Source organism: Helianthus annuus, chromosome 9 (assembly GCF_002127325.2).
Source record: "Helianthus annuus cultivar XRQ/B chromosome 9, HanXRQr2.0-SUNRISE, whole genome shotgun sequence".
Taxonomy (NCBI): domain Eukaryota; kingdom Viridiplantae; phylum Streptophyta; class Magnoliopsida; order Asterales; family Asteraceae; genus Helianthus; species Helianthus annuus.
The window spans coordinates 39040295-39049860 of record NC_035441.2 but is presented as its reverse complement, the minus strand read 5'-3'; the positions used below and the strand labels follow the sequence as shown (position 1 = coordinate 39049860).

Sequence of the window (9566 nt, the reverse complement as noted above, 5' to 3'; positions counted from 1 at the left end):
GCTACCCACCTAACCCACACATAACCATGGGTGCAGTCTGATAGCGGGATTTGTCAGATCCTATGGTACCATAACCTAATACTGGTCGGTTTGGCCAAAATTAATGGATATTATTCGTTATGTAATTACAACCAACAAGCTTGTTCATATTATCAAAATCGTTATTAGTTTTAATATAAACCATCTTAATCGTTTTTGAAAAACATCGTTTAAACGTTGAAATCATTTAACACATATGGATCACCCCAAAACAATCGAAAACAGTAAAATAGGGGAACTATGTACTCGCCTGAGAATGCTTAGTGGTCTTTGAACAACAACCAAGCAAAGCTAGAAGGAGCATGGAATCAATCGGCAACCTAATAACTATATAAATAAACCGGACCTAAGTCGGAGGGTTGGATAGGATGAGGTCTTGTAAACCAAATGAGTTATTGGAACTCATATGACATGATTTAACAATGCCTACATACTAAATTGAAACCTAACCTAAGTGCTTTCGACCCATCGCGACCCATTAAGGTAGCTTACGCTACTTTAACGCGTCGTGCACGCAAAAGCGCGTTCGAGACGTCTAACTAGTCCTGTGACAAGTATTATATGCCCATACATGTTTAATTATGTTACATAATTAGTTATGTGTCAAAAGTTTAGGTTACATATGCTTAATTACCAATTATGTATGAAAAGGGTGTAGGACCGGTTTTTATGCCGTTCGATTGCGAAACGGACGTTTCACGTGCGGAATCCGTGAACGAACGTGACCGAACACACAATAACGTACTACTAATGTGATTCCATTGCTAAATTTGACGTGTACGGTACAAGAATCACAAATACAATACTTTCTCTCTCTACTTTCTCTCTCTAGAAAGTCTTCTCTCCAAGTCTTCTTCAAATCTTCTATCAAGATCTAACTAAACTAGTGACATAATCCCCTATTTATATGGTCAAGGCTATTTAATGAAAGTTCACACTAATTACAAGTTTGCCACCTTGCCATTTCTAACTAAATATGACATTATGCGCTTGATTCCTTCCGGCTTTTCACTACGACTCGGATTGACGAAGGCGATAGACAATAAATGCATCAACAATCTCCCCCTTGGATATTGCCGTAGTCAATCTCGTAGTGAAACTCGTAGCGACTTGACTTTCTCTCTCTCTAAAACTCGAACAAAGATGTAGTCGACAGACAACTGCACTAACAAACTCCCCCTTGGATGTTGACGGAATCTTTAGTGAGAATCTTCAACTACTCTAGCTCAAACAGAATCCCGGTGGATCTGTCTTCAGCTTCCGTTGTTCTCTTTCTTCAGATTCTTCAGGCTCCTCCTTGCGTCAAGCTTCCGTGCTTTTGGGATCGACACCTGGCTTTGCGTATCAACAGATTGAATGTTGACGGAATCTTCAGTGAGAGTCTTCAACATGACATTCTCGGATATAGCTTGGTCTTCTTCAGAAATTCTGCCTGGATCTTTCTTTCTTTGGCTATAACTTTCATCAGACTTCCCCTATCACCCTGCTAGGATAGTCATCTGGGATTTGTTACCACCATAGAAATTATCTCCTGACTTCTCTCTGTTCAGCTCATCGTCTGCATCATCTGCATATATCTCAAACACTCTATCACAAACAAATAAAGTTGTGATTCAACTTAATGAATCAACAAATCATTTGAGAATTTTTACAAATTAAACACTAATCACAAATTTGAAACATTTCAATTTCTAATTCAAATTAAAAAAAATTAATGAATCATTTTAAACATTTCAAATGTCTTAACCAACCTGTATGTTCATCAAGTTTAGCCTTTGAGATTTTGAAAATCAGCTCTTCACCATCAGTTGTCGAAAATCTTTTTGGATTTTTGAAAATATGAAACAGAAATTTAAATGCAAAACAAACATATTTTTGTGAGTTTGTGCAAGAGGATCATATCAGTTTTTGAGACATAACACAAGCACCGTTAAGCTTTTAATCGTTTTAAGTTCTAAACGATTCACGTAGATTGACGATATAATTGTCCTCTTAAATTTTCATACAATTTTCAATCTATTCAGGATACTATTTAGGTATTTTATGAACTTAGTTCAATTCATGTGTCCCACCTCTTGAATATACTCCCGTATCCAGAATCCCAATATTCAGTCTTACAGGTATGAACACTACAATGATGTCTGTACATAAATTAGGGGAAAGATGCGAGAACTGAGGGATCTCAGGTCAGAACTTCCGTTCAGCAGAGAGATATCAGCTTCGACTTAGCAGTGTGTCCCCTTTAGAGGATCTTTTCAGCTACAACAGATGATTATCAATTTTATTGTCTAATCAACTGAGGGCTTTATGCTATATTTCAAGCATTTTGTGGAAAGTATTAGCCAAGGACTAGGTCAGAACTACCGTTCAGCAGAAGTCCCGGAATAATACCCCAGACATCATAGAGTATAAACACCTAGTATATCAGAATACGAGACCTTTCAAACGAGATTTCAGGGGTTACCTATATATCCAAGTAGTGTTCCCCATGAATTTCATAAGTTTGAAATTTTAGGTTTATATCCCGAATAAATCTACTAAATGTACAAAAACCTATCGTCACATCATCAGTGAGACCGTTTATCACATTTTACATTACATTTCTTTAGCATGCTGTGATAGTCCACTGATTTACAATCATTTCCTCTTTTTCACAACAAAACTCATTTTTAAATTTTTAATGTTTTTGACATTTTCAAATTTTCTAATTTTTTTAAAATTTTTCTCCCCCTAAAATCAAAATATGTTTCAATTTTGATTTTCTGGGAAAATTTGAAACAAACTGTACAAACTTGACAACCTGATGAGAATCACTTCAATTCTCTATCCACCTGGCATAAACAATTAGAACTCCCCCTCACAACAAACTATTTTCCCATTGTGATTTCAAAACACTTAAGTTTGTTTTAATCAAAATGGCTTTTCCGGAAAACTTAGTTTGTTTACCAAACAGTTTAGGTACGGGGTTACTTCATCATCTTGTTTTCTACACAAAAGTAGGAAAATCCAAGTACAAGTTAATGTCCTTGATTTACCATATGCAGTCCAGAATCCTCTATACCACTTGTAAAACATTCACAAACACAACCAAACCTCTTTACCGTTTGCATGATTGACGTTACCGAATAAAATTCAAGAAAGATGCCGATTCATGCTCCACGCTTACCAACCTGGGAGCTCCGGCAATTCCTGCAAAATCTCGTAGTGAAACTCGTAGCGACTTGACTTTCTCTCTCTCTAAAACTCGAACAAAGATGTAGTCGACAGACAACTGCACTAACAAAGGGTATTTTGGTAATTTACTAAAGGCATATAACTACCTATCATGCGACTTATTAAACCTAAGTGACCATAAGGTATAACCTCGGAAGGTTATTCCCTACTCTACTATGGTCACAAAACATGTTTGGTCGGATCCTAATGATCGACCAAACGGGTCGTGTTCGAAAGTCTAAGCGGGTGTTTAGTCCGCTTGACTTACGACTCTACACAAGCACTAAACTAAAAAGTGACGAGCTAAACATGTCAAAACATGTTTAGTTAAGTTAGAAAACAGGTTTGGTATCAAAACAAACGGTTTTGATACCTATAAGTAGCTTGGTTACAAAATACGCGAGAAAACGCTTTCTGGCCGAAGCTACGACTCGTCACTGAGCCTAGATAACGCGGTAATCAGTAGGTATAGTTACTAGGGACTATAACCATCGTGATTATGCTCACGTTATGAAGTTCAAACGAACTTCGCGTTGACCATAAACTGGTCAAAGCAGAAAGTCAAACACAGTTTGACTTTAACGCTATAACGAACGATAAACACGAAAGAATACTTACAGAAGGTCCCCGCAAGGTTTGATTCCAAGTAATCTCAGGTAGGAAGTGCACCAACACAACCACTTAGAGAAAAACTCAGATCAAATGTGGGAATGAATGAAGTGGGGGTTGGGTATTTATAGGAAATCCACAACCGTTAGGATCGTTTCTTGGAAAAGAAGGAATGATCTAGACCATACACTTGGGCACAAGGTTTTGAATACCATGGGGACATCAAATACCAGCCCATAGTGTGCAATTATTGGGGTAAAAACCATTGGAACAGGTGGAATGGACCAGATTCAATGTTTCTGCATTTCTGCTGATCTGGGGACTGCTTACAGACCGTAAGCACATGCCCATACGGTCCGTAAGGGACCTGCAGACCAGCACTTTCATAAAATGACAGTTTAGCCCCTGAACTTGTAAAACTTGCATTTCGGCTCATTTTTGACATGTTTAAGCCCCGTTAACCTCATTTCAAGGCTCTAAAATGAAGTTAAAGTATAGGGAACTCAAAACATGCTTAAAAATATCTCGGATGTCGGTTCGTTTGGTCGTACGGTTAATTACGACGGAAGTCGTAACGAACGCAAAAACGATCCAAATTGCGCGACGAATGGATTTTTATTATGCCGAACACTAAAACATAATATTTTAATGCTTACATAAATTTTTGGATGTCCGGATGTATTCAGAACGTAAGATATGCGCGAAAATGCAAACTTGTGCACTTTTGACGCTTTTAGTCCCTATTGATCAATACAGTTTATTTTAGCATACCGAACCCCTCAAAGCCTATTTCTAAGCTATGTAAAGGTTATTTAGGGTATGTTTAACTTATGATCAAGTTCCGGAGTGTTCGTTACAGTTCAAATTGACATACTTTCGTAGTTTGTCGAATTTAGTCCCTGTAAGCGAATAGACTTGATTTCGGCATACCAAACCATCCAAAACTTATTTCTAAGTTATGTAAAGGTTATTTAAGGTATTTTAAGCCCATGTCACTATTCCAGAGTGTTTTTTGTGCATCAGTTCGCGTATAACTTTCCAGAAAGCGATTTAGAGCTTGAAATCGAACGAGAATTGATATGTGCAAATGATACACATAGTTATACAAATCCCAAGTAAGAAATACAATATTTCATTGATTTGGTATTTGTTTGATGGCCGTGGAGGCACAGATGTCACACTTAACACCGTCCTCGGTTTGGGAAGGACGCCAGTGCTAAAAACCTACGTAAAGCCTACGTACCATTGTTCTCGGATTGGGAAGGACACCAGTGTTAGAACGTACGTAAAACCTACGTACTATTGTCCTTGGTTTGGGAAGGACACCAGCGCTAAACCTACGTACTCGCTACGTACTACTGTCCTCGGTTAGGGAAGGGCACTTACGTAAAACCTACGTAAACTCATACTTACCACTGTCCTAGGATTGGGAAGGACATCTATAGATACATCTAGTCTAGTACATACAACATGGGAAGCCCCCACTTACTTATTGTAAAGGTTTGGGAACAAGGGTACTGGGTAACGCATGGTTATGAACGAACTTACGATTTCTGTACGAACTCATTAACTGAACAATCAACTGTGAACTCGCTCAACTTTGTTGTTGACTCATTGTTACATGCCTTGTAGGTCGATAGGTACTCATGGAGCTTGCACTGGGAGGCGCAGTCGTTGTGGGACATGGACAGTGGATGCCATGTTAAAAACATTATGACATTTTGAACTTAATACTTATGTTTGGGTTTTCACATTTATGCTTCCGCTAAACACTTAGCTATGCTTTGTTTTGAACACCTTTTATATTGATGGGTTGAACTTTATTTAATACTTGAAATGTTCAATATGATTGGTGGCTTAATCATGGTCAGTCACGCCTCCATGCGGTGATACTCCGCGAGTGGTTTTTTTTTGGGGTGTGACAGATTGGTATCAGAGCCATTGGTTATAGAGAACTTGGTTTTAATAAGGGGAAAAAGTTTTTGTTAAAACCAGACTATAACCAGAACAGTGCTCAACGATCCACAACGACGCTTCGCTCCACATGCAAGACTCACATTTCTAGGTGATATGGTTTATGTTTTATTGCCTACTTGTTAGTTACATAGAACTTTGCTCATGGTATGCTTAGATAAAAGTAGCAACTATCGTTTGAAACACATGTGTGCTTACTCTCTTCTGTAATCGCACTTTCGCGAACCTCTCTCACTCATGTTTCCCTTTTTGTTATGAAGATCATGAGTGGACGTGTTAACATGACTCAAGCCCAGTTGACGGCTTTAATTAACCAACAAGTTCCTGCGGCACTTGCAGCCGCTCAAGCAGGAGGTATAACCTGCAGTCGCAAACTCACTCTAGGATCTTTAGATCCTACCCTCATAGACCAACTCTTGTGTTTAACCTTGTCCTGTTCTTATACACAACAGGTCAGAACGCTCAGCCACCTGTATGCACATTCAAGACTTTTATGGACTGTCGTCCTAGCACTTTCAGTGGCACTTAAGGATCCGTCGGACTCCTCCACTGGTTCGAGAAGCTCGAATCAGTCTTCGAGATGTGTGAATGCCCTGAGGCTCGCAGGGTGAAGTATGCCACTGGTACTCTCGAAGGCATTGCGCTGACTTGGTGGAATGCGAAGTTCAGATGCTGGGGTTGGCGGCTGCTAATGCCACCCCATGGAACGACTTCAAGGAATTGATCAAGCGGGAATACTGCACTCGTGATGACATCCACAAGTTGGAAGTAGAGTTCTTTAACCTGAAGATGACAGGGTCAGAGATAGAGGCGTATACGAAAAGGTAAAACGAGCTGGCCATCTTGTGTCCAACTATGGTGGACCCTCCTATCAAGCGCATTGAGTTGTACCTTAAAGGCTTAGTACCAGAGATTCAAAGCCATGTGACCTCCGCTAACCTTGCTACCATCCAGGATGTTACTCGTCTTGCTCATCGTCTCACAGACCAGGCAGTGGAACAGAACAGGCTGCGTAAGCGCATCGGTGCTACTACCACTACTACTTCTGCTATTCCCAGTGACAACAAGCGAAAATGGGATGGGGATTCCAGCAAGGGTTCGACTACAGTCCAGTCCCAGGCACAACAGCGAAAGACTGATAACTACCAGAGTCCTGGTCAGCAATCTTCTGGTAGTCAGGGGCAGGGTGGATATCGAGGAAATCACCCAAAGTGCAACAAATGCAACAGACACCACAGTGGTCAGTGCAACAAGGGACGTTGTCAGAGGTGTCTCAAGATGGGTCATGAAGCCAAGGATTGCCGGAGCTCATGGCCTGCAAATCAGTATCGTCAGCAGCAACAGCAAGCACTGCAGAATCAGCAACGGCAACAGGGCAACAAAGGATGTTTTCATTGTGGCGCTGAAGGTCACTTCAAGAGACACTGCCCTCAGTTAAATCAGAATCAGAATCAGAACCAGAACCACAACCAAAGAAACGGGAACAATAACGGGAACAACAATGGGGGAACAATAACCGCTTACTGACTGTTTATCACCCTCATTTGATGGCCAATAAACTATAGGAAGTGGACATGGATTACTTGCAGCGACAAGAATGCAATGTCGCTGAAGAGGAGAGAGTAGGAGGGGGGAGAGATGGTGATTAGGGTTTTAGGGTTAGAAAATTAGGGAAGATGAAGTGTGTGTATATGCATTTTTTTTATTTTATTTGTTAAACATTTAAATAAAAGATGAATTGACCAGAATACCCTTGAGTAATTAGACATAACTGAAAATTTTAACTTGGTTAGTGCTAAAGGACGAAAGGTGTAATGCGTTTTCCAAATAAATGATTGTGACTGTAATTATTGAAGTTAAACGCTATCCATTACAATCCAGTACAAACATAAAGGACAAAAAATGTAATTTACCCAAAAAAAAAAGGATTTTAATTCTAAAAATAGGAAAAGGAAATCCAGATATAAACAATGGAACCATTTGTTGAAAAAGAAGCATCTATCTATTTAGTGTATGTGTAGTGGGGCGTTATATGCCCTCATAAAGCCACTATAAAGCCCCAAACACCACTACGAGGGGCTTTATGAGACAAAAAAAGGTGGGTGGCGTTATATATATGACGCCTGATGGGGGGGGGGGGGAGGATTTCAAAAATGGACCAATAAAAAAAAGCAAGTTTTTTTTAATTAATTAATAAAATTGAAAATTAATAATTAGGTAATGATAGGTAGGGACTTTATGACTACGGGCTCTAGTGATATAACGCCCCATAAAGCCCCTGTGTGACGTGGCACGACACGTGTCGCATAACGCCCCACAAGGGGCTTTATGACTATGGATGGCCTTAGTTTTCTCAACAAAAAGCCGTTGCTTGAAAAAGAACCTCTAGAAAACACATCGTTTGTTCTTCTGACCAGAATCATCTACGTTAAAAAGACCCATGAATGTTGCGGTCTTATTGTGAAGAAACCATGGATCCCCATATCTGCATTCAGTATCGTATAACGTTCAGATCTGAATGACTGGGGGTCGGTGTGTGGCCGGTGTTTTCAGATCTGAACGGTGGGTGGTCGTTGTGTGGCAGATAGAACAGTGGGTTTTTAGATGAATATCAAATTACGGTTCCTGGAGAGAGAAGATATGAGTAATGTATCTTCATATTTTGAAAATAATTTGAAGAGTAAACTTCAATTTTACCCCATGGGGTTTAGGTTAATTGGTACTCTGACCCCCTTTAATGAAATAATTGCAATTTTACCCTCCAACGTTGTTATATCACACATTTACCCCCTGGCGTCAAATAAGTTAACAGATCTGTTAACTGAAATGTGAAATGACTACGTTACCCTTTCATATGACCCCCTATGGTTTGTTCTAATCTGTAATTTTACCCCTGGTGTAAAATGACTAAATTGTCCTTTCTTATTACCCCTTATGATTTGTTGTATTCTGCAATATTACCCCCTGGTGTTTAGTTCTTGCAAACCTTACCCTTGCAGAAAAAAAACCTTTCCCGCCTAAACCACCATCAGCCGCCATCACCCACCTCCACCACCATCAGCCGCCACCACCCACCTCCACCTCCATCGCCGCTACCCACCTCCACCTCATCTCCTCCACCACCCACCTCAACCACCAATTCACACAGAGTTAACTTGGAGCCTTGATCATGATGCTCTGGAATTGATCTCATGTTTCTGGTAATTGCAGTTTGGAGTCAAGATATTCGTATTGACTTCATATAAGGATACATGTTACATTGAGATTCTACCATGCGTTCAAAAGTCAAAGAGAAGTAAGTTTGTTTATGATTTATTATGATGAATTTAGCAAGTTTTGAGTTTTATTTGACTTATATGCAGTCATCTTCTTGAGTTTTTGGGCTGAGGTGCACTACAATTCAATTTATCCTGAAAGAGGTAAGTTGTGTGATCTAGTCTAGAATGCTACCTATTCACATGAAAAAACAAAAATAAAAGAAAAATCAAGTTTTTGAATTTCTGGTGTTGTATCAAATTCCATGTTTTCTTAAACAGAGCTGCCAATAATGGAGTCCAAAAAGAAGAAGAAATGGTGGATGCTTGGCGGTTGAATGGCATTTGGACTCAAAAACGTTGTACATGAACTTTGTATTATTAATGAGAGAATTAGGACGTATAGAGTTCATATTCTTTTGCAGTAGTTTACCATTCTTTCAGTTACTTTGTCTTCTCAAAAACTATGGTGTGTGT

The 9566-nt window shown here is 39.5% G+C and overlaps 1 long non-coding RNA gene across 1 annotated transcript; it reads left to right on the top strand.

Annotated features, from left to right (window-relative positions):
* The first annotated feature begins 9027 nt into the window (after window positions 1-9027).
* LOC118482036 lies at window positions 9028-9560 on the top strand. The gene is made up of 3 exons (XR_004866934.1): window positions 9028-9130; window positions 9198-9254; window positions 9372-9560. It is a non-coding gene; the product is annotated as an uncharacterized LOC118482036 (long non-coding RNA).
* Window positions 9561-9566: the final 6 nt, after the last annotated feature.